The sequence below is a fragment of the Oratosquilla oratoria genome, chromosome 41 (genome assembly GCF_046742065.1).
Source record: "Oratosquilla oratoria isolate Oo_2021 chromosome 41, ASM4674206v1, whole genome shotgun sequence".
Taxonomy (NCBI): domain Eukaryota; kingdom Metazoa; phylum Arthropoda; class Malacostraca; order Stomatopoda; family Squillidae; genus Oratosquilla; species Oratosquilla oratoria.
Window position 1 is genome coordinate 29,978,595 of NC_134817.1, and position 25,373 is coordinate 30,003,967.

Here is a 25,373-nt window from a genome sequence, read left to right on the forward strand (position 1 = left end):
TCGCCTCGTGGATGCATCTTCCATATCATCAAGAATTACACCTGCATTAATTATTTTAAAAAATTATAAAAATATTTTTAAACACATTTTATTGTGTCAAGCTATTTATATATATATTTTTACGGAGGTTTTTTACACTCTGGGCCCATCGTTCTCATGGCCGGTTGATTTCCACTGTGTGGACTTCTATCTCTCTGAGTTCGAGGCCCCTAGAGTTTTTTCCCTCCTCATCAGTCTTGTTTTGTGTTGGAGTGTGCTGGGTCGTTTAAGGCTGTGACATTGGTCGTGGCGTGTGGGGACACACGCTTCTTCGGAGGGGGGCTATGTGGTGATTGGTTTGACGACGGCATCATCACCACTAGACAGTGATACTAGTGATACTAGTTTTCGTCATCGCGTCGCGCGCTGGGTACCTAGTGATACTAGTGATACTAGTTTTCGTCATCGCGTCGCGCGCTGGGTACCTTATCAGCCCATAACACTTTCTGTCTCGTGAGGTCGTCCTTTCTGTAATGGATTCGCGATCTCTGACCCCCGTATGAATTGACCCTTGTTTAAGGGAAGGCGGGAACTTAGAGGAGGCGTATGTTTCCCACGTGTCCCCATTGGCCATTTCTCCCATACAGAGAGATTTTTAGCAAATCAAAATTAGTTGTAGGAGGAGCTTATATCATGAAGAGCTTTCTTCCTAGCCAACATCTAAGTCAAGTTCAGTCTGCTCGGACACTCAAAAGTATTCAGTTAAAGTTGTCAGAGCTCTAAACTATTATATATCAATCTAGCCTAAAGCTAAGTACAAGTGATTCGTTCAACGATCAGAGGTTACAGTTGGAACTGCAACCAGGATTTATACAAGGTCGGTGTCTATTAATTAAGTCCAGCCTCCCACATCCGCACACCCGTACACAGCACAGTCATTATTTTGACTCTGAAGTAATAATATATCAATAATAAAAGTCACATATTTGAGAAACACTAGTCTCATTCACCACCAAATGTGAAGTAAAAAACTATATGTATAAAGTTTGTTCGTGTTCCTTGTGATCTAAACTATCTTGGCCAGCTACCACCTACCCATCTATATATTTATATTTAGTCGTAAACAAGGAGCGCGACATCATTATATTTAGGTCCCTTCCGTACCTCGTGGTACTTTTTCTCTATTATTATTAATTCATTTGGGCAACCCTTTAGTCTTAAAAGGGGTCGTGGCCTATTCTGAATACTTAATATTTCTGGGTGCCGTCAGGCAATTTTATTCATCTCCGTAGCACACCCTCAGCAGGGAAACCCAAAGAACGGAGGTGAAAGTAAGGAACGTCGAATGAATGAGGAAGAAAAAGTGGAGCGAAAAAAAATTCTAAAAGTGAAAAGGACCGAGTGGAAATGTTTGACTAGAGTGTGTGGGAGGGGCGTGGCTTATGAGTGACGTCACATCGTCCTAAACCTCGAATCATCTGAGAACGACATGACGTCATATCGACTGCCGAGGTCCTTCTCGACAAAGGTAAACATACTTGAGTGTGTCTGAGGTCAAATCAAGACGGGGATGACTCATTTCCTACAAGATTTCCGCTCCCCCCCATCCCTTCCTTAACCGCCCTATCCCCCCCCCCGTACCAGTGAGTCATGAGTAATACGTCACCAATGCTTGCGTGTTCCGCGGTTGTTCAAAATTAATGTAACAGTGTAATCTGATCATTTCGTGTGTACACGCAAACACGATCGTTTTCTACATTTCATATATCGTAAACCCCAATGTATATATTTCTTGGGGACGGAGAGGGGGGGTCGCCGATTAAATGAAGCGGCCTTGCTGTGGATGTACTGTGTCTTGCGACACTGCTTCTGACCCAGGGCGGTGGGCAGGGTGCAGGGATGACCCGTCATCCAGGAGGTGCTCAGATGAGAGGAAGGGTGGGAGGGGTGTGGAGTGTATTTAGGGATGAAATGGGTGGGAGTGTTTTTATGCCTTTCCCTTTTTGGCTACCTCCCTTGGAAGGGGGAAAAAGCCTTGGTATATGTATGTATGTATGTATATATTTCTTGCGGTTAACAAGCCTATTGTTAATATTATTATTACTGCTTACTATCTTCACCATCATTATTATCATTTTCATATTGCAGGTATTGACAATGCCGAAATATTGCCAAATCTGCAATAGGTACGCCTATATCTGGGACCACGAACAGTAATACTCTTGTCTAGACTACATTGTCACTGGCAAAAGAGGTGGCTCCTAATAGGGTAATGTCATCTCGTGCGTGGGGGTACGTTTAGCATACTCTTCTTTCTTCCAAAGGGAAGGCTGTGGAAATCACCTCCTCTTATGTTTTTTTCCACTTGTCTATGATTTATGGTTTTTGGAAACGGAAATTCTTGGGACAGTTTTCCAACATAGAGTGAATAGTTTTCCTTCTAAAGAGGCCATTCATTTGATTTACATTTTTCAGCTTTGTGGAGGAGAAAGAATATATTTTTCAGCTCAGAGAGGGAGGGAGAAAGGGAGGGAGAGAGAGAGAGAGAGAGAGAAAGAGAGAGAGAGGAGAGAGAGAGGTAGACAAGGATTGTCTGTTAGGAGAGGAGAAATGGAAACGTAGTGGAAAAAATGAGGGTAGCCTAAAAGCTGATGCTGGGGTATCGTGCCATCTGGGAAAGGAGATTAGTGGGAGGAGGGGGAGGAGAAGGATGAAGAGGAGGAGGAGGAGGGTGGAGGAGGAGGATGAAATGGAGGGTGTCAGGTGGAAGAGGAGGAGATTGTGAGGTGGAGGAGGAGAAGGCGTGCGAGAACAAAGGTGAAGACGAAGAGGAAGAGGGGGAAAAGATAATGAAGAAGAGCGGGGAAGAGGAGAAGGAAGAGGTAGAGGAAGACGGGGTAAAGGGGAGAGGGGGAAGAGGGGGAAGGAGGAAAAGGAACAAGAGGAAAAGGGAAGAGGAGGAAAAGGGAAGAGGAGGAAAAGGGAAGAGGAGGAAAAGGGAAGAGGAGGAAAAGGGAAGAGGAAAAGGAAGGAGGAGGAGGAAAAGGAAGGAGGAGGAGGAGGAAAAGGAAGGAGGAGGAGGAGGAAAAGGAAGGAGGAGGAGGAGGAAAAGGAAGGAGGAGGAGGAGGAAAAGGAAGGAGGAGGAGGAGGAAAAGGAAGGAGGAGGAGGAAAAGGAAGGAGGAGGAGGAAAAGGAAGGAGGAGGAGGAGGAAAAGGAAGGAGGAGGAAAAGGAAGGAGGAGGAAAAGGAAGGAGGAGGAGGAGGAGGAAAAGGAAGGAGGAGGAAAGGAAGGAGGAGGAGAGGGAAAAGGAAAAGGGGGAAAAGAAGGAGGAGGAGGAGGAGGAGGAGGAGGAGGAGGAGGAGGAGGAAGGACGACGACTATGCTCTCAAGAAGAGGTGGAGCACCTTGTGGTTTCGGAAACGGCTCACGTTCCACTAGTCCTCCTCCTCCTCACCGTCGTCCTTCTCCTCCACTTTTCCCTGCCACGCTTGCATGCACGCAAGCAATGCCTAATACAGTGGCTCCGCCTTCTTCAATCTTCCACGGCGTTTCCCACATACATTAGACAAATATTTTTTAACCTTGTTATCAATGCCGACCCGTTCTCGCATATTTTCCATCCCTACAATGGCGCAGACTCCTCGCCAAGGACACTTTTTTCTTTTTTATTCAGACTCGTTTTTGTATTCTATCCACTATTTTTCTAAAACAAAGAATAAAAATATGAACAAAGGGAGTATGTTTTATATATATATATATATATATATATATATATATATATATATATATATATATATATATATATATACACACTTTTTTCTTTTTCTCTCATCTCAGTCAAATTGGTACGTATTTCTGACCTAGCAATAATGAAATGGACTGACTTGTTATCTCAGGTAGTTTGTGTGTGTGTGTGTGTGGGGGGGGCTAGTTTGGGGTCAAGGATTATGGGGGATTTTCCTCAAGACGCAGCCACTTTTGGCACTTTTGGTACTTTCCCGCGCCCCCCCTCCTCAAGGATAACTACTGAACTAGAGGACTCGCCCTAATCCCGAGTCTCCCCCACCTCGAGAGAGATAGAGCCTCTTCGTCAGGTAGTTCCCCTACCACCTACTTCAACTCTCGAAGTCCTTTCGAAGTGCCACCTCCTATTCCTCCTCTTCCACCTCCCCCTCCATATACTATTCCTCCTCTACATACAATTCCACCTCTTCCACCTATGTCTCCTCTACCTATTCCTACTCTTCCACACAAAATTCCTCTTCTCCTCCACATTCCCTTCCATATCCTACCCCACCTCTTCTGCCCCTGCTCCTCCATCGCCCTTTTCCTACTTCTCCACACATTATTCCTCTTCCTCCTCCTTCACTTTCTATTCCTCCAACTCTACCTATTATTCCTACTCCTCCACACACTATTCCTCTTCTTCCTTTTCCACTTCCCCCTGAACATACTATGCCTCCTCTATCCCCCGTGTTCCTCCTCTTCCACACCCTATTCCTCCTCCTCTTCCTCTTCCTCCTCCATCGCCGCCTCCACCAGGAGAAGCCTTCGTGCCTCGGAGCACCGCACAACCGCAGGCGGGGGGTGGCAAAAACGAGGGAGGAGCCAAGGCAAACCAGCGAGCAGCACTTCTTCGGGCTCAGCCTTCCGAGATGGCTTTCCTGTGGACTCCAGCCCTTCCGTCCAGGTTGGCACTTTTCCTGTCCGCCAGGCCCTTGGTCACACTAGCGGTTTGAACCGCGCGGAAACCGCGGCGGTGCTACAGAGTAAAGGAAAAATTGCACGGTTGTGTGTCAATACCTCCACTGCCTTACATTGTAATTGAATCGCCGCGATTAAAACCGCGGTGGCTGAAACTGCTAGTGTGAATAAGGCCACAAAACGCCTTCTGTATAATATGGCACTTAGTTGCGTCCTTCTGGCTCTCGTCATCCTACTGTGTTGCGAAAGAGTTGGCACCTTATCCTGATTGATCCAGGGTTCCGCCGGATCAACACCATGGATAAATATACTACTAATACTACAGCAACAACTACTACTACTACTATAACTACAGCATATAGGACGGGGAAAAACAACAGAACAAGTCATTCCTGAGGAGGTATGGTCACGTGATGAGAACGGTTTGAGAGGGGGAGGGGAGAGAGAGGGGGAGGGAGGGAGGGAGAGAGATAGAAACAAAAGCTCACGGTCAGGATGTCAAATAAGGTGAAATGCGCCAATTCCCATACGAGGAAAAACGGACACACTGTTTATTAAATACTACAAAGACAAGAGATGCAGCAAAAAGTGTCTGGTTCCGCGTTTTTTACACACTTTTTTAACACTACCTCTTCAGGTTGCTACCCCAGTGACAAACAGCTCAAGGTGGGTGAAGGAAAACACGAGTCTTTATTCAACTTTTTATCCCCGACTAGTTACGCACAATGGCTTCTTCAACCCACCTTCACAATATATATATATATATATATATATTATATATATATATATATATACATATATATATATATTTTCTATACATGTACATATATACATGGGCGAACGCAGGGGTGGGCAAGGGCATTTGCCCCCCGAATTTATGGAAAATAAAATGCTAAGAAAATGCAATATTAATATAAAAAAATTACATGGAAAACGCAAAATGAATAAAAATATGTACATTTATCAACTGTTTATTACCGTAATTATCCTATTACTCAGGAAGTATCTTGGTATACCCTTATACCATATATGTATATATTTAATTTTGCCCCTGCCTACAAAAATTCCTGCGGATGCCCATATATATATATATATGACGTAAGTGGGAGTACGAAACACAAGAATTTTAGTCAGTTATTTCCTGACTAGTTCTGTTGGTATGTCTTTTCATGCATACTTGCGAAACTAGTCAGGAATAAACTCAGACTAAGACATGTTTCTTACTCCCACTTAAGTCAACCTGTCAGAATGCCTCTCTATCTCTCTCTCTCTATATATATATATATATGATACGCACACACACACACACACACGCACACACACAAACATCCTAAATACACATCATAAATAAATGATGAGGACGATCTTAAATTGTTATAGAAAGACTTAAATAGGCCACACAAATGGAGCCAAAAGTGGGGAATTAAACTCCCTTACAATAATTGTATTGTTAAAAACAAAGAATTTTTTTTCGCTAAACTATGAAACCAAGAAACGAAGCCGTAACGAAAACGAGAGGAAAAGGACCCTTGGATATTGGTAATGGAAATTTTTGAAAATAAATAAATAAATAAAATAAATAATAATAATAATAAATAAATAAACAAATAATAGTAACAATAACAAAATAAACATGGCTGAGGAGAAATTATTGAACATAAATATTCCACTACATGGACAAGATGACCAATATACTTGGGTGTGCGTGATTTATTATTCTCTGATCACGTGCTGGGCTTGTGATCGATAGCTATTACTCTAACGGATGAGAACTCCGTAGCTCGTATGACCCAATATATGGGTAATGTGTGACCTCAAACAAACACACACACACGCACGCAACTTGCCCACGGGGGGCGGGTGCCAACCTAGAGTGCTATTTTGCAAGGACGAGACTCGGGACCAGTGAATTAGCAGGCCAAGTCAGTACAAATACACCATCTAGCTTTTGTATGAATGTGTATGTATGCATGTGCGCGTGTGTGTGTGCATATGTCCGTCAGCGTGTATGCGCGTACGCGCAAATACAAGTATATGCAACATAATACGTGCGCGTAAGTGCGCTTACGACAATTTCCACGAACGAGAGGATACAGGTGTGTGTGTGTGTGTGTGTGTGTGTGTGTGTGTGTGTGTGCGCGCTCAAGTGCCTTTCAACTTTCCGAGTGCCAACAAGTGCTGCTTGTGCATACGGACAGTTCTCAAGAAGTGCTTTCCACAGTGTCCCACCATTTCTTCATTCCCTCTAATTTCTCTTTTCCCTTCCCTACCTCCATCCCCTTTTCCTCTCTTCTGCGCCAGAGGATTTTACCCACTTCCATAGGATTCTCTCTCTCTCTCTCAACTCCCTTCCGTACCAGGAGGCACTTTTCTTGGTACTCCCCATTGTCGCCAAGCTATTTCATTCACTTAAGTGTTGGCACTCCCTTGGCACCTCTTTAGTGCCACCATCCATCCCGAGTTGCTGCGGGCACTGATGGAACGCGCCACTGAGTACAGTAAATACATTTATGTTGTCTTATTTCTTTTTTTGCAGAAACCGGTCCTATTTATCTATTTATTTACATATCTATTTATTTATTGCGATTATTATTAATATTATCTAGCAAACACCAATCCTCAACTTCCGCTCCCCCCCGCCACCTCCCCCTGAGGGGAGGAAAGTTTCGCGACGATTAAACTACGATATTCCCCCTCAAGTTGTATTCTAATCAGACAGCATGACACAGTCGAGTCTGTTGCTGTTGCTGTTGCTGCTGCTGCTGCTGCTGCTGCTACTGGTTCACCCGTCGCCGTGTGGCGAAGCTACTTTCACTTCGTTTTTTTTTTTCCCAACAGAAAACTGGTTGTGCGTCTGTAGTTGTCTCAACTTTTACATGCAGTGTACGTATGTGTGCGCGCGTGTGTGTAAATACACATACATACACAGATCTACATCACGTTTCACACCGATTACGGCCTATACATGTTTTAGCTACCGCCAAGCGATTTTATTCACCCAGGTAGAGGAGGAGGAGGAAGAGGAGGAGAGAGGAGGAAGAGAAGGAAGAAAAGAAGGAGAGAAGAGGAGAGAAGAGGAGAGAGGAGGAAGAAGAGGAGGAAAAGGAAAAGAGAAGAGGAGGAAAAGGAGGAGAGAGGAGGAAGCGAAGGAAGTGAAGGAGGTGAGAAGAGGAGAGAGGAAGGAGGAGGAGGATGGGTGAATAGTTCTGCTGTGCCTTTGGCCTCCCGCGGCGAGCATGCATGTATTGAAATAAGTGTAGACAGGCAGACAGACAGACGGGCCAACAGTGCTTGTACTCAAGCGTGCTGAATCAACCCGGGCGTTGTGCAACTAGATGCAACTCCTGCCATGCCGGGTGGCACTTCCCCCTCCCAGTGCCTTTTGCCGCCAGGCGATTTTATTCATCTCCGTGTCACCCCGTACCGGTAGATAGGTTACAAGGGTGGTTGGATTTTTTTTTAAAGGGATTCAGAATCCAACCCCATTTTAAGAATACCCCCCCCCGTATCCCTTCCGTACCATAAGGTACTCTTCCTATGACTTGGGTTACCTCTGGGGACGAAGGGGAGAGGGGGGAGAGGGGGAGGGGGTGAAGAATGACTTGCTCTCTCCCCCCAACATCACTTCCCCATTCTCCCCCGCCCCCCAGCATCCATCCTATCCCCGTATGGGGTAGACGGGCTAAGCTTTATTGGTCTATATTTTATGGGGGTTTTGTGACACCCCTACGGAGCCGAGTCACCCAGTATTGTTTGACGACAGGAGACCAATTTCCATTCGGAAAAGAATAACGAACACCTTCACATTCTATTATCCCTACGTACCGTTACTGTCCCCCTTGAATCTCTCTTTGATCACCTCTAGATTCCACCTCGTCGGTGCGAAACGTGTCCCTCAAGGATAGAAGCGCTGATGAAATACCCACCTACAACGCTGCAATTTTTCAATATTTAACTTCTTTGAGTCTCCAGACGATTTCGCCAATTTGATGGGGTGGAGGTGGAGGGGGCGGAGGAGGAGAGAGGGAAGTGGAGAGGGAAGTGATGTGGAGACGGAGGTAGAGATGGAGGGGTGGAGGAGGTGGAAGTGGAGGAGGATGAGAGGTGGAGGATGGGAGGTGGAGGAGGATGGGAGGTGGAGGAGGATGGGAGGTGGAGGAGGATGGGAGGTGGAGGAGGATGGGAGGTGGAGGAGGATGGGAGGTGGAGGAGGATGGGAGGTGGAGGAGGATGGAAGGTGGAGGGGGAGATGGAGATGTGCGGCCCCCACTCTGAAGGACCTGAACGACCGCGGTCCTCCAGATACAATCTCCTCTACAGATTCTAATCGCCCGGGAGGACCCACCCAGAAAGCAAATTGTCGGGAATAACCAGCGCTTCTATCCTGACGTGCAGTATGGCACCTTAGAGGTCGAGCCAACCACGCTGGGGGAACTGTAGTTATTTTCTCTTGGGGAGTTATTTTCTCATCGGCCGGTTCTCGCTTCCCCCTCCCCCCTTTCTTGGGGGGAGAGGGGGAGGTAGCCATAGCCTTGATGGCTGCACGAAACCCACGTGGGCTAAATCCTCAAAGCCATACCTATTTCTCTGTTGGGCTCTCTCTTTCTACAGCCTTTCCGTACCGGGTGGCAATGTTCCTTTAATAAACAACGCTGATAGACTATTTTATTCGTCTCTATGACAGCCCTACCCATTTCCATGGTAGCGAAGGGGTTTTCCTACACACATACATACATACACACACACAAATTAGCACGAAATGGATATTGCCAGTGTATCCCTGTATTAATGTTATCTCAATAAACAAATTACTATCATCATTTCTAACACGTGTACACACACGTGCATGCATACACACACAGACACCGTCTCGCTCTCCAAAGAGTCTGCTGACTGTCTCTCCTCCAAGGCCAGGAAGGAGTCTACAAGAAGGGGCCCCTCCGGAGGCAAGGGGAACAAGGAGGGACAAGGAGGGACAAGGAGGGACGAGGAGGAACAGTGGGAAAAAGTAGAAGGAAGAGGAGGAAGAGATGGAGTAAGAAGTGGAGTAAGAAGTGGAGTAAGATGGAGGGAGAAAAAGAGTTGTCTCAGATGGACGCTTTTCAAAAAATTGTGCTTAAAAACAAGTATTATGATTATTAAAGGTTAGTTCCGTTGCGTCAGGTTTAGAAGCGTCCAAATGGAACATAAAAAAAAGAGGAAGAAGAAAAGAAGCGGAGTCCGAGTAGAAAAAGGAAGGTGAAGAGAGGGAAGAGGAAGAAGAGAGGAAGAAGAGTTCCAATAAGAGGGCAAGTTCAAAAAAGAGAAAGAAGAGGGGGGAAAGAGGAAGAGGAGGGAGAGAAGAGGAGGGAGAGGAGAAGAGGAGGGAGAGGAGAAGAGGAGGGAGAGGAGAAGAGGAGGGAGAGGAGGGAGAGGAGGAGAGGAGAAGAGGAGGAAGAGAAGAGGAAGAGGAGGAAGAGAAGAGGAGGAGGAAGAGGAGAAGAGGAGGAAGAGGAGAAGAGGAGGAAGAGGAGAAGAGGAGGAAGAGAAGAGGAGGAAGAGTATGAGGAAGAGGAAGAGTATGAGGAAGAGGAAGAGTATGAGGAAGAGGAAGAGTATGAGGAAGAGAAGAAAAAGGAGGAAGAGAAGAAAAAGGAGGAGGAGGAGGTTGGCCTGGCTTCAGCACAAGACGCGGCTGGTGTCCATGAGTCGGGCGCGGATGATGCAAGCGCTGCTTCTAGTGACGGCAGCAGCGGGAAGCTGAGGAAGGTGGCCGCGGTGTGCTGGTGCTGGTGGTGACAGAAATGGCGGTGGTGTGGTAATGGTAATGGTTGTGGTAGTGGGCGGTTGGGGCAATGGATTATTGTGGCTGAGGATGGTTGTCGCGATGGTAGCGGTGGTGGTGGTGATGATGACAGCGATGGTGGCCGTTTCCTTTAATTTCCACTGCCACTAATGTATCCTATTAATCTCCACACCACGTGTGTGTGTGTGTGTGTGTGTGTGTGTGTGTGTGTGTGTGTGTGTGTGTGTGTGTGTGTGTGTGTGTGTGTGTGTGTGCGCGTGCGCGCGCGCGATTCATCACGGTCTTGACTCACGTGATCGACAGCCATTTCCCTCTCGTATAGCTCAGAGCTCATACATGACCCGATCTATGGGTAATGCTGTGAACTTGTACATACAAGTTGCCTGCCCATCTGAGATGGCGTGCCTGATCGCAGTGCAGCGATGCTCATTTTTTTCACCTCTGGGCGGAAATCTAACTCGGATCGTTGAATTAGCAGCCAAGAACAGAACCACTGCACGGTCAAGCCATGTGAGTGTGAGTGTGTGTGTGCATGTTACCAACCCAGCCATCAAAACTGATTTTCTGCTGATAACTAACATTAGGTTGCATTAAAGTATGAATAAACATCGAGATTAATTGAAATGGAGGCGGAAACGACAAGGAGTGTGAGGACGAGGATGAGGATGAAGAAGAGGCAGTGAAGAAGAAGAAGAAGAGAGAGAGAGAGAGAGAGAGAGAGAGAGAGAGAGAGAGAGAGAGAGAGAGAGAGAGAGAGAGAGAGAGAGAGAGAGAGAGAGAGAGAGAGAGAGAGAGAGAGAGAGAGAGAGAGAGAGAAAGGGGGGGGGGGGGCTCATTGTGCGCACGTGCGACGGCGCGGACCCACGGGCACGCGTGTGGGTTCCTCACAGGGCTGCCCACTCAAAAACAAACAAGCAAAGCAACCAACCTACAAACAAGCAAAGTTCAGACGGTCCGCGTCGCCGTAATGCCGTCGCCTCCTTTGCCTTAGTCTCCCCCCCCATCCCCACCCCCCACACTCCTCCACATTCACCTTCCTCTCCATTACTCTTTCTTCTCCTCCTCCTCCTCCTTGGAATGAAATACACTCAATATTATATGATCATATATTTCTATATATATTTTCCTCTATTTCTATTTTTCTCACGTCCTTCTTTCACCTACCATCTAGGCCCCTCACCTCTCACATTCCTCTTTTTTTCCTACTTTCTCTTCCTCTTTTTATTTCTACTTTCCTCTTTTTTTTTTTTTTTACAATTTTCTACATTCTTCATTTCCTGTTTTCATTCCTCTCCTCATTTTGATCTTCCAAGCTATTCTCTCTCCTTTCTGTTCCTTTTTTCTCTTCTTCCTTTTTCTTCATATTCTCATTCTCCGCTATCCACTTCTTATCTCCCATCTTGAATTTTCTTCTGTGTTGATTTTTCTCATTTTTCATAATTTCCGTTTTCTTTTCTTCTTTTTTTTTCGTGTTTCTACACAAAGAGCCACACATCATTCCTCCTCCTCACCCTCCATCCTCCCGCCACTCCCCCCTTCCCTCCCGGTTGGTCCTTTTAATTTAATTTTTGTTGCCACCAAGCTATTTTATTCATCTCCGACGAGGAGGAAGGAGGAGGACGTGGAGGAGGAGAAACTCTGGATTTGAGTGGGTCAAGTCCAACATGCATGATATATGGGCGGTGGCACAGATGATAATGACACTGTCATCTGCATTAGCTAGAAATCAAAAGAGTGAGTGTGAGAGTGTGAGTGTGAGTGTGTGTGAGAGAGAGAGCGAGAGAGAAAGAGAGAGATAGAGAACGTGTGTGTGTGTGTGTGTGTGTGTGTGCGTGCGCATGTGTGGGAGAATGATGCTGTGGGGGAAAAGGAGGGAGGGAAGGAGGAAGGAAGGGAGGGAGGGAAGGAGAGAGGGAAGGAGGAAGGAGAGGGAAGGAGGGAGAGAGAGGAAGGGAAGGAGGGAGAGAGGGAGGGAAGGAGGAAGGGAGGGAGAGAGGGAGGGAAGGAGAGAGGGAGGGAAGGAGGGAGAGAGGGAGGGAAGGAGGGAGAGAGGGAAGGAAGGGAGAAGGGGGGAAAGGAGGGAGAGAGGGAGGGAAGGAGGGAGAGAGGGAGGGAAGGAGGGAGAGAGGGAGGGAAGGAGGGAGAGAGGGAGGGAAGGAGGGAGAGAGGGAGGAAAGGAGAGAAGGAGGGAGAGAGGGAGGAAAGGAGAGAAGGAGGGAGAGAGGGAGGGAAGGAGGGAGAGAGGGGGGAAGGAGGGAGAGAGGGGGGAAGGAGGGAGAGAGGGGGGAAGGAGGGAGAGGGGGGAAGGAGGGAGAGAGGGGGGGAGGGAGAGAGGGAAGGAGGGAGAGAGGGAGGGAAGGAGGGAGAGAGGGAGGGAGGGATGGGGGAGAGAAAGACGGACAGATTGAGGTAGAGCACGGGGTGGGGGTAGGAATTATGACAAAGACGAGGAGGACGACGAAAGGGAACAAGAGGAAGAGGAGAAGACAGAAGGAAGAAGAGGACGGGGTGGAAGGAGAATTAATAATAGGAAAGGGAATGAGAAGAATTAATAGGATGAAGAGGATGAAGAAGGAAGAATAGGAGGAGATGGAAGAATAGAAGGAAGAGGAGGATGGAGGAAGAGGAGGATGAAGGAAGAATAGGAGAAAGAGTCGGAAGGAGAAGGAAGAGGAAGGAGAAGGAAGAGGAGGAAGGAATGATAGGAGGAAGTGGAGGAAGGAATAATAGGAGGAAGAGGAAGAAGGAATAATAGAAGGAATAATAGGAGGAAGAGGAAGAAAGAACAATAGGAGGGAGAAGGAATAATAGGAGGGAGAAGGAATAATAGGAGGGAGAAGGAATAATAGGAGGGAGAAGGAATAATAGGAGGAAGAAGGAATAATAGGAGGAAGAAGGAATAAGATGAGGAAGAAGGAATAATAGAAATTAGAAGGAATAACAGGAGGAAGAAGGAATAATAGGAGGAGGAAGAAGGAATAATAGGAGGAGGAAGAAGGAATAATTGGAGGAGGAAGAAGGAGAAGGAAGAATAGGAGGAGGAAGGAGAAGGAAGAATAGGGGGAAGAAGGAATAATAGGAGGAAGAGGAGGAAGAGGAGGAAGAGAAGGAAGAAGAGGAGGAAAGGAACTACTCACACCACCAACTCTACCACCACCACCACCAACAACAACAACAACACCTTCAACGTCGTGTAACCTCGTACCCTGTCGTCGACAGCCTGACCATTGATCCGACACCTCTTCCGCTCTCCGTCACTCACCCACCACCGCCCGGCGCCCCTCCTCCCCCTCCTCTTCTTCCACCGTCACGATCCCGGTTCCTCCTCCAACAGGCGTTTTCCTCGCCCACTCCTTCGCCAGGAGAACTCAAAGACCCGACGACGAAGGCAAGTCACTTAACTTATGTTTTCCTGTTTAATGTCCGCCTTTAAATCTCTCTTCGACCACATTTATGGACCACACCTCTTTAGCGCGATATTGTCTCCATGGATAGAAGCGTTGGAGGGAGAGAGAGAGAGAGAGAGAGAGAGAGAGAGAGAGAGAGAGAGAGAGAGAGAGAGAGAGAGAGGGGGGGGAGGGGGGAGAGAAACGTACCGGGTGGTTACTTTCCTCTTTGATCCTCACTGCCGTCCAGCGATTCAATTTCATCACCGCAGCATCACCTTCGGTGCGTGTGGGGGAGGGGGGCGCAGTCCTGAAAACCGTCTTGCACGATCAACACCCCAACCACGGGGATGATGGACGAAGAGGAGGAGGAGGAGGAAAAAGGGAAGGACGAGGAGTAAGAGGAGAGGAGAGAGGAGTAAGAAGAGAGGAGAGAGAAGGAGCACGGAGGAGCATGAGAAGGCAGAGCTACAGCATGAGGAGAAGATATAACCAGCGTTTCTATCCTTAGAAACAATATCGCGGCGAAAAGTTGGCTCCATAAAGGAGACTTATATGGGAGACTTAAGGAGGATGGAAGGGATTTGGAGGAATAAGAGAAGACTAGAGGAGTGGTGGAGGAGGAGGGGTGGAGGAGGAAGGGTGGAGGAGGAGGGGCTGGAAGAGGAGGGGGCTGGAAGAGGAGGGGGGTGGAGGTGGAAGGGTGGAGGAGGGGCTGGAGGAGGAGGGGCTGGAAGAGGAGGGGGCTGGAAGAGGAGGGGGGTGGAGGTGGAAGGGTGGAGGAGGGGCTGGAGGAGGAGGGGCTGGAAGAGGAGGGGGTGGAGGAGGAAGAGGAGGGGGTGGAGGAGGAAGAGGAGGGGGTGGAGGAGGAAGAGGAGGGGGTGGAGGAGGAAGAGGAGGGGGTGGAGGAGGAAGAGGAGGAAGAGGCGCTGGAGGAGGAGGAAGAGGCGCTGGAGGAGGAGGAGGAGGAGGAGGAGGAGGTGGAGGAAGAGTACAAGGAGAAAAGGAGTAAGAGAAGAATGAAATGCATTAGGAGGGAGGGAAGAAGAGGGGAGAGTGAGGAGGGAGGGAAGAAGAGGGGAGAGTGAGGAGGGAGGGAAGAAGAGGGGAGAGTGAGGAGGGAGGGAAGAAGAGGGGAGAGTGAGGAGGGAGGGAAGAAGAGGGGAGAGTGAGGAGGGAGGGAAGAAGAGGGGAGAGTGAGGAGGGAGGGAAGAAGAGGGGAGAGTGAGGAGGGAGGGAAGAAGAGGGGAGAGTGAGGAGGGAGGGAAGAAGAGGGGAGAGTGAGGAGGGAGGAGGGAGGAAGGAAGAGGAAAAAGGGAACTGTCACCAACTGTCAACTCTCCTTATACGGGTAAGAGAGAAAGAGACAGAGAGAGAGGGGGGGGAGAGTTGCAACGCTATGAATACAATCAATGGTGGAGTCTGTTTTAGAAAGGAAAGGGAGGGAAAGGGAAGGGAGGGAAAGGGAAGGGAAAGGGAAAAGGGAAAGGGAAAGGAGGGAAAGGGTAGAAGAAGCGAGGACAGGAACTACGTGAGGGGAAAAGGAGGGAAAAGGAAGAGGTGGTAGAAGGAAGGAAAACGTGAGTAGAAGGAAAGGGAAGGAAAGGTAAGTGAAGGGGGCAAAGCGTGAGAGGGGAGAGAGGGGACATAAGAGAGGGACGGGTGTCAGAGAGGGACAGGGAATAAGGTGAGAGAGGGGAGAGAAGGTTAGGGTGGGAGAAAAGGGGGAGGGGGAGGGGGAGGAGGAGGAGGAGGGAGGAGGAGGAGGGGGGAGGAGGAGGAGGGGGAAGGAGACGAGGAGGGGGAAGGAGACGAGGAGGGGGAAGGAGACGGGGAGGAAGAGGAGGGGGAGGGGGAGGAGGAGGAGGAGGAGGAGGAGGAGGAGGAGGAGGAGGAGGAGGAGGAGGAGGAGGAGGAGGAAGGGGAGGAGGAGGAGGAGAAGGGAAGACCACCGTTGGGAGGGACAAGGTTGCAACAAGGGGGACGGAGGACGAGCGAAGACCGAGAAAAGAACCGAAGTAGGAGGTGGTGGAGGAGGAGGAGGAGAGGGAAGGGGGTCAATGCGGATGAGGAGATGAGGTACGAGTATGATGATAAGGTACCAATAAAGATGATACCAATATAACAATAATAATGATAGTAATTACGATGATAATAGCAATAAAGTAATAGCCACTACGAGCTGAAATCTATTTGAAAAAGTGAGAGAGAAAGAGAAAGAAGTAAAGGGTTAAGTGAATACAAGATGGAGTGGCAAAGCAGACGAGCTATGTGGTGTTGGCCGTCTGGGAAGAGGAGGGGGAGAGGGGTGAAGAAGAAGAGGGGGAGGGGGGCAGACACCCCCGAGCAAACTTTCAATCCTTCCAGGTCTCACGCCTCGACCCAAGTCTACACAAGAACAGGTCAGTTCACTTTGGAAAGAAAACTACTGACATGACGTCATGAGTAGGTGCGCAGCGAGTATCACGCATTCACACACACACACACACACACACACACACACACACACACACACACACACACACACACGGGGCAGCATTTTCAAAGTTATTGATCTTCCTCCTAATGTTCTCGGTTTTCCTTACTGTAGATCTTGCTTTGGGAGGACGTGTGTGTGTTTGTGCAAGATACTGCACAGCTCGTTCTTCCTCTCCCTCCCTCTCCTCTCTGCCCGGAAAGTTGAGAACGTTTGCGAGAAGATCAATAACTACGAAAATGTTTTCGTGCTCAATTCAGTGTGAATATACATATACACCGTACATGAACACACAATTTCATATTATGTATATATATATATATATTATATATATATATACACACATATATATATATATATTCTCCAAGTTCGGAGTGCAGTCCATAAGCGCTTCTATCCTTATGGTCAACCGACCTTGATCTTAAGTTCGTTTGGTCCTGAGTTCGATTCCTGACTGCTCAGGTTCATCGGGGGCGGTTCACTCGAAGAGCGTCCAGGGTTTCGGTTCGTTCTTTGTGAACCGCCACGCTGATCAATGTTGCATTAGCGTGTTTGTATTATCCGGCTCCGATCAAGTAGCACTGCATAAGGTCTCCATATCTCTCTGTATAGTGTGTGTGTGTGTGTGTGTGTGTGTGTGTGTGTGTGTGATTGTGTATGTATGTGTGTGCATGATTGTGTATGTGTGTGATTGTATGCGTTTGTGTGTGTATGTGTGTGTCTACGTGATTGTGTGTGTATGTCTGCATGATTGTGTGTGTATGTGTGTGCGTGACTGTGTATGTGCGTGATTGTGTATGTGTGTGATTGTGTATGTGTGTGATTGTGTATGTGTGTGATTGCGTATGTGTGATTGTGTGTGTGTGATTGTGTGCGCGCGCGCGCACACACACACACACACACACACACATGACTAATCCCTTCCCCACACAACACTAAATAAAACAAACTTATCATACTTCTTGTCCAAACTATTCAACACATACAACACGCGCGCGCGCACACCGCTACACCCCCCCTAATGCAAGACAGACTGCAATGTCCTGAGTGCATATTTGTACGCGCGGCTTGCGAGTGTTGCAAGGCGGCGGCGGCGGCGGCGGAATGTACCACAAAAAATCAATACAACAAAGTTAGCGTGGCCGCCGACTCAGCCCCCGTCAGAAGCACACACACCAGCTACGATGCGCCAGGTTGGAGGTGGAGGTGATGGAGGGAAATGTGAGAAAAGAGAAAAATATATGTAAAAAGAGAAAGAGAGAGCACCAGAATGGGAATATCCTCAAAGATGTTGAACAATTAAATTACCCAATATTAATAATAATTAATTATAATTAATAATGATAATAGTAATTAATAATAATAACAATAATAGTAATAATAATAATAATTTCAACAATAATTATTAATAATAATAATAATAATAATAATAATAATAATAATAACTACTTGTTTCCCTGACTGGAAACCCGCAGCCCCCTAATATCCACCAACGGTCCACGGAGACACCCCCACCCCCAATGCAAACCCGCCCCATTGATCTCTCAGGAAGGAACTCTGTTGTCCGTTGTATTAGTTGGGGGGTCAGCTTGCGTGTCCAGAACTAGGAGAGTCGTCGCCGATTTACAGCTCTCATTGTTATCACTATCATTATTGTTGTTATTATTCTTATTATTGATTGAGAGGGTGATTGAGGAAGAGAGAGGAGAGAGGGAGGGAGGGAGAGAGAAGAGAGGGAGAAAGAGGCAAGTAGATCCTGACAGATCTTGTGCCTGGCCCGGGAACCGTGTGCCAGCCCCTCGGCACTACATCTGCAACCAGAGGCGAGGGTGAGCAGCGAAGAGACGCTTCTCCACGACGTCCATCCTTCCCTTCCCACACGGCAACAGACGTGCTTTAAAAAATATTCTGGCTAATAATAAACGATTTCATTCAGCTGAGGAAAGTTGGGGGTGGGAGAAGGGAGGGGAGGGGATGTCCTTGGACTCCAGGCGGAATGGGGTCCTCCGCTCCCCCCCACTCCAGAATCCTCCGGGAATGGCCAGAAGCAGGGCTGAAAAAAGGTCCCCGTATTGAGAGTGTAAAATGGTTCACTGCCCTTGCCAGACGACGAATCGGGGTGAAGAACGTGAAAAATGTGGAGAGCGACTCCACTTACGGCGGTGGCTGTGGTGGACGTGATGGTAGTGCTCTAAGTGTGATAGTGTTGGTAGTAATGGTGGTTGTGGTAACGGTATAGGTTGGGGGTATTGGTGGTGGTGGTAGTAGTAGTAGTATATACTACCAAGGATTTTTTCCCCTTTACAAGGTAGCCATTTTATCCTCACATACTCCACCCCCATTCACCATCCCTCCCTCACTCTCTTTTTAGCTCCTCCTGGAGTAGTAGTAGTAGTGATAGTAATAATGGTAGAGGCAGCAGCAGTGGTGATAATGGTAGTAGTAGTAGTAGTGCTGGTGTAGTGGAAGTGATAGTGGTGGTGATTGTGATGGTAGGTGACAAACACGGTGCCAATGTTGTCGAAAGAGACAGGAGACGGTAGGGGGAGTTGGGGGGGGAAGACAACCCCCCCCCCGTCCGACCCCACGTACCAAACAGGTTCCAACGAAGAGAAAACGTACCCCAGGTATCACAACCAGGAGGTGCCCAGCCACCTGGGGTCGTCCAGAGGTCTGAGGGTGAAGGCAAGGGTGAGAAGGGTGAGGTGTACATGGCCACAGGGTGAGTGCGCTGGCCGTCCACCCGGACATACTCGCTCGTGCATTTGGGCAGAAATGGCGATACACCTAAAGAGGAAGAGGAGGATGGGGAACAGAAGAAAAGACGAGGAAGAAGAAAAGGAGGAAGTAATACATACACGTGTATGTATATTTATATGTATATATGTATATTTATATGTATATATATATGCTGTCGTTTTTAACTCCACGTGTATTACTGAGAACCTGCTCCCCCCTTTACTTATATATATATATATATATATATATATATATATATATATATATATATATATATATATATATATATATATATATATATGTACATCACTGAATGGGTCCCAGTGAATAGCGATACAATTTATCAACCACAATGGACTATAATTCTAAGCCATCTCTCTTGATGGAGCAATCAGTTAAGTCCCTAGCACTTGTCACGCGCTAGCCAGGGTTCGAGCCCTTGGCCGTACTGCGTTTCAATTTCTGCATGTTGACCACCATCGGGTCTTCCGATGTTGATGGCTTAAAATTAAAGTGCATTATGGTTGATAAAAAATATATAGTATATACACACACACATATAGAACAAAAAATAAACAATACAATAAAAATAAATTCCTATAATGTGAAATGAAGAAGAAAAAAAAAATCGAAACGCCCTTTTTGTCGCTTTAGGCCAAATGAAAACGACTTACCAGAAATTACACACAACCTGTAAAGGAAATCAAATCACCGCCGAGACGGGACTCGAACGAGTTCCCTCATCCTTAACACTCCATTGCAAGACCACCCTATCCCACGAATAACAACATTTCCCGTGCACCTCACCATGGTGGAAAGTCACCTGGGAACACTCCCTCGCGCTCCCTCCCCCAATCCCATCTCCCTCTCTTCCCCCACCCCCACTTTCCCAACTCCCACCTCCCTTCCCCAACTCCCACTTCCCTCCCTTCCCGACTCCCATCTCACTCCCTTCCCCCACTCCCACCTCTCCCTCCCTCCCACGCTCCCTTCCCCCTCCCCCACCCTCAACATAAGTATTCTCGACACAAGTACACAACACGAGGCGGGACGGACACAAGGCCCCTCGGACACCACGCCATGCCACACCACTCCGCCATTCCACCAAGACTTGCTCCGCCGCCTCCCGAACTTCTTGCGAGAGAATGACGAAGGTACTTCAGTTGAAAGAAGTGGTAATGGGCGGCGGGGGCCGTGGCGGTGATGTAAGGAGGAGGAGGAGGAGGAGGAGAGGAGGAGGACGATGATGATGACGACGATGAGGTGCAGAAATAGATGATGTGGTGAATAAAAGAAGGGAAAAAAAGGAGGAGGAGGGAAGGGGAGGAGGACGATGATGAGGATGTGCAGAAGTAGGAGGTAGTGAGGTGGTGAGCAGGGAAATAAGAGAAGGAACGAAAAAGGAATAAGAAGGTGAGATGGAGGAGGTGGAGGAGGAGGAGAAAGAGGAAGTGCAGAAGGCCGAAATGGTGAGGTGACGAGAAGAATGAGAGAAGGAAATACGAGGGATGAGGAGGAAGACCTTTTGTCGCCAGTTTACTTCTGTCAGCTGAATAAAATCCCTTGGCTCCACCATATCAAAGCAACTGAAGGCGCCGCCCCGTCTTGTTCCTTTCGCTGAAACGATTTGTTTAAACTGGTCCCCATAAATTTTGTTGAAACGGAAAAAAATCCTCACGACAGCACGATAAAAAATATTAGATAAATTATTAAGTTAATATATAATGAATGAACACACACAAACACACATACATCACACACACTTCACATTAAGGGCCCTTCTATTTGTTGCAATGTTGCTGCACCCGTGCCCATGGTGCGTGAAGCCTCGCTCGGGTCTAATTCCCCACCGCCGTCTGGGCAGTGTCTGGGTCTCGTCTGGGCTGGACTTGTCTGACCACAGACAATCAAATCATGCAACCAGTGCCAGCCACTGCTCTTCAGTGCCACAGTGCCTGGGTGGGTGCAGTGCAACACCAGCGTTTGCTGGTGACGTGGGTCCAATCTCTGGTGTTAACTATCACAAGCCTGGTGCTGTGTTGTCATTATTTTTTTTTTAGCGAGTCTTCATCGAGACGTAGGGGGCGCCCACAGAACTCGTATCTGCACCACATCGACTGATCCTGCCGAGAGCTGTTTCGGATGGAAAGGGTGTCTGCGTGGGGTCTTTCTGAGACAAACCATGGTTCAATACGGCCGCATGTGAAGCGAAGCGCCTCCTGGTGTATGTTCTTCCTTACCGGATGGCATTTTCCCCTCGCCTCCAGCTGAAGTTGATAAAGAATCTGATGCTCAGTCCCGAGACCGGGTGTCAGTCCTCGGGGACGCAACTCTAGAATGAGGTAAGGGGTGTTCACGGGTTTGGAAAATGGGCCACAGGGAGACGTTTCACTCCTCTGTCCGGTCTCTCAAGTGTGGGATGACGAAAGGTACACTTAATAAAGGCGAGAAATATTCTTAGCATCCGACCTAGTTATGGACCAAAAGGTCTCTTGGCGATATGTTCTTCCTTTGCAATCCTTTGTTATAAAGAGAAAAACCTAATCAGATATTTGGTGTCTCCTGGAGCGTATCAAGAGAAGGGAGATAATGAAGATAATGGAGAAAACGACACAAACACACACACGCACAATAATGAAAACTTTAAAGCATTGGTAACGCCATGAATTTAAAGATGACTGTGTGAGAGCGATCGTTCGTGAAGAGAGAGAAAGAGAGAGAAAGAGAGAGAGAGAGAGAGAGAGAGAGAGAGAGAGAGAGAGAGAGAGAGAGAGAGAGAGAGAGAGAGAGAGAGAGAGAGAGAGAGAGCGGTGAAGAGGGAAAAAACTACGTCGATGGGAAGAGGACGACGACGAGGAAGAAAGAGGAAAAAGAGGGTGAGGAAGAAGAGGAGAATGAAGGGCGGGGTAGGGGGGTCGGAGGAGGGGGGAGGGGAGTCCAGCGAAAAACAATGGCCACAGAGCTCCGGAGGTGGAAAGTGAAAGAGAGGAAGAGATGGAGAGAGCGAGAGAGAGAGCGAAAAGAGGGCAAGTCACGCAATGAAAACGAAAGTTCTGGAAATGATTCAGACGCCCGGGATGGAGCGGCGGTGGCGGAGGGAGGGGAAAGAGGAGGAGGAGGAGGAGGTGGAGGAGAAACGGCAAGTGAGGAGTGAGAATCAAGAAGAGGAAGAGGAGGGGGGATGGAGAGGAAGATTAGGAAGAGGAGGTGTGGAGAAGGGGGAGGAGGAAAAAGTGTCGGAGGCAGAGAAAGACAAGGAAGAAGGGGAGGAGGAAGAGTAAAAAAAGAGGTGGTGAAAAGGAAGAGGAGGAAGAGGAAGAAGAGTAAAAAAGAGGTGGGGAAAGGGAAGAGAAGGAGGAGGAGGAGGAGGGAGAAGGCATGAGGGCAGCAAGAGCCGTCGCCGTTGACTGTGGAAGTTTAGGAAACGAGTCAATTGTTGAAACAGCTCCACTTGGTGGGCGACGCCTTCCCCTGATTTCATTCGGTCTAACGGGGGGGGGGGGGATTCATTCAGTTTGGGTTGAAAGTGGGGGTGGGTGGGTAAGGGAGGGGCGTAGATTGGGGTCCAGATCCTTGAGTCAGTAATCCTGAGACCCACCCCAACCCCTCCCTCTCCCAGATACTTGTTAAAATTGTCTTGTATTAACTAGATTGACGTATCTGAGGGGCGTCACTGGAATGTAATGGTTTCTGGGGAAAAAAGAGGAGGAGATGGAGGTCAATGGAAAGAGGGGTAGGAGAGGGAAGAAGGAAGGAGAGGGAGGAGGGGAGGGGAGGGAAGAAAGAAGGAAAAAGGAAGAAGGAAGGGGGAAGAACGGAGAGAAAGAAAAGCGAAAATGAAGAGGCTTGATGAAATTAAAACGATAGTGATGAGAAAGAGAAAGAGAAAGAGAGAGAGAGAGACGGGAATCTAACGAAGGCAGAAGCTTGGTGAATCCAAACCATACTAGGCTGTTGCTGGTGCTGGATGAACGGGGTGGAGCGAGTGAGGTGTCGCTGGGCGAGGACGAGGAAGTAGGAAGGGAGGAAGACGAGGAAGAGGTAGGAGGATGGGGAGGAGGAGGGAGCCGGTAGAGGAGGAAAAGGAGCAGGAAGAGTATGGAGGTCGGGAAATCTGGAGGAAGAAGGAAGAAGGAAGGAAGGAAGGAGAAAGAGGAGGAATGAAGGAAAGAAGGAAGGAGGAAGAGAGGAAGGAGGAAGAACTTGAAGGTGGAGGCAGACGGAAGCGCGTGCGGAAGACGGCCTTGCCTGCTGAAGTCATCACGATGGGTGGGCGGGGGGCGGGGGGAGAGGTAATTGGGGGGGAGGGGGAGGGGCTATGCCTGGAGAGGCAGGCAGGCTTAACGAGGCAGAGACAGACAAACAGACAGAGAGAGAAAGCTGAAAAGAGGAGGAAGGGATAGTGTGTGTGTGTGTGTGTGTGTGTGTGTGTGTGTGTGTGTGTGTGTGCGTGCGCGCGGGTGTATGTGAAAGTCAGTCGTGGATGGGCAAAGACACGGGTCATGTGAAAATAAAAACCTTTCCAGGATACGAAAAAATGGGGGAAAGAAAGAGTAATAACGGGACAGACTTGGAAGGTACATTTCATTCAGACCAAGACCAGGGGCTTTCATGCAGCCGAGTACCTAATCCCTCCTTACATACCGAGTGGCCCTTTCCCTTCCACCCTGACTGGCACCAGGTGATTTTATTCACCCTCAACGCTCCCCCACACATACACCCGGAGATGAAGGGTTGCATGGGACCAGGTGGGTGACCAGGTGTGTTCGAAGCGGGTGCTATCCTGGGAAGGGTGAGCACTGTAAAAGGGGAGGGGGAGGGGGAAGGGAAAGGCGGTGGGAAGAGTGGGAAGGGAGGCTATGGATCATTGGGTAGGTAATGTACGGAACAGGGGAAGGTGTGGTATTTAGAAGATCCAACAGAATGCCAAAGATGATCAAATGAAGGGTGCTGAAGTAGAAGAGTTAGAGAGAGAAAGAGAGGAGAGAGAAAGAGAGGAGAGAGAAAGAGAGGAGAGAGAGAGAGAGAGAGAGAGAGAGGAGAGAGAGAGAAAGAGAGAGAGAGGAGAGAGAGAGAGAGGAGAGAGAGAGAGAGGAGAGAGAGAGAGAGAGAGAGAGAGAGAGAGAGATGGGGGTCTGGGATAGGGTGTGCCAAGCAGCCTTGACAGCGCGCTCTCCCTCCTCGGCGTACGTGATAACGGTTTCTTTGATATAACGGTCCTCGCTGGACAGGCCCCGGCCCGCCCCGGCCCAGCTCGCCGCTCTGCTCGGCCACACAGACACAGACTGTCAATGCATTTGTTTTGCTCCAACTGCAATGGACACTGAGTGGGTTTGCATGCACGCCAGCCCACTCACTCACTCACTCACTCACACACACACACACGTACACACGCGCGCGCACACACATATACATGCATACACACAAGGAAAATTCATGTAAAATAATACTAAGCTAATTTTATTGGGGAAAAATTAACGCTGAATTCGCCTCCCCACTCCCCTCAAGGCTGAGCCGGTTTAGCATTACGGAAGCTGAGCCACGGGGGTGGGGGCACCTGGGTGAGCCACAGGTGCACTATCACCCACGCAAGCGAAACCGTGGGTGAAGGCACCCGCACACTTTCCAAACAAGAGGCAGCATCAACACTACCATTCCATTCCCTACATGGGGAGAGAGAGAGAGAGAGAGAGAGAGAGAGAGAGAGAGAGAGAGAGAGAGAGAGAGAGAGAGAGAGAGAGAGAGGTTTCTATCTCAATAATCCTAGCACCTTACATACCCGACGGTCTTTTTCCATTTTATTCTGGTAGCCGTCTGATTATTTTACCTATTTTTGTGGGAGGTACTTGGCGGCAAAGAGGAGGGGTAGGGGGAGCGGGTGGGCGGTGATTGCGAAGATCTGCACGCCATCACAGCTGATCACCACCGCCCACTTGAGTCCATTGCTCAACAAAGGCCTCTCCTAACCTCTCCCATGAACTGAACGATTGCAACAACCTGACACGTCACTCCTGCAAACTTCCCTATCTTGTTCCCTGCACAATTTTTTTTTTTTTTGCCACATCCACTAGCACAGATGGAACAAAGAAGAGGCCCGACAGTGGAGAGACGAGACGGGGAAGTTTGCAGGGGTGACGTGGCAGACGGCCTATTCTGTGCCACCAGGGGAGGAGCTTCTACCAACGTCCAATCCGACCAACCCATCAGTCAGACCAAAATTAAGACTACAAACTTCGCCATCCTCATCTAGGGCTCACCATCTACCTCTCCCCCAACACGTATTCCTTCCGCGACCCCGCGGC

The 25,373-nt window shown here is 48.5% G+C and overlaps 1 protein-coding gene across 1 annotated transcript in view; it reads right to left on the reverse strand.

Moving 5' to 3' along the window:
* The window catches only part of Su(Tpl) (Suppressor of Triplolethal), a 279,849-nt gene that overhangs the window by 120,648 nt on the left and 133,828 nt on the right, over positions 1-25,373 (reverse strand). The gene's annotated exons all lie outside the window — the stretch shown is intronic.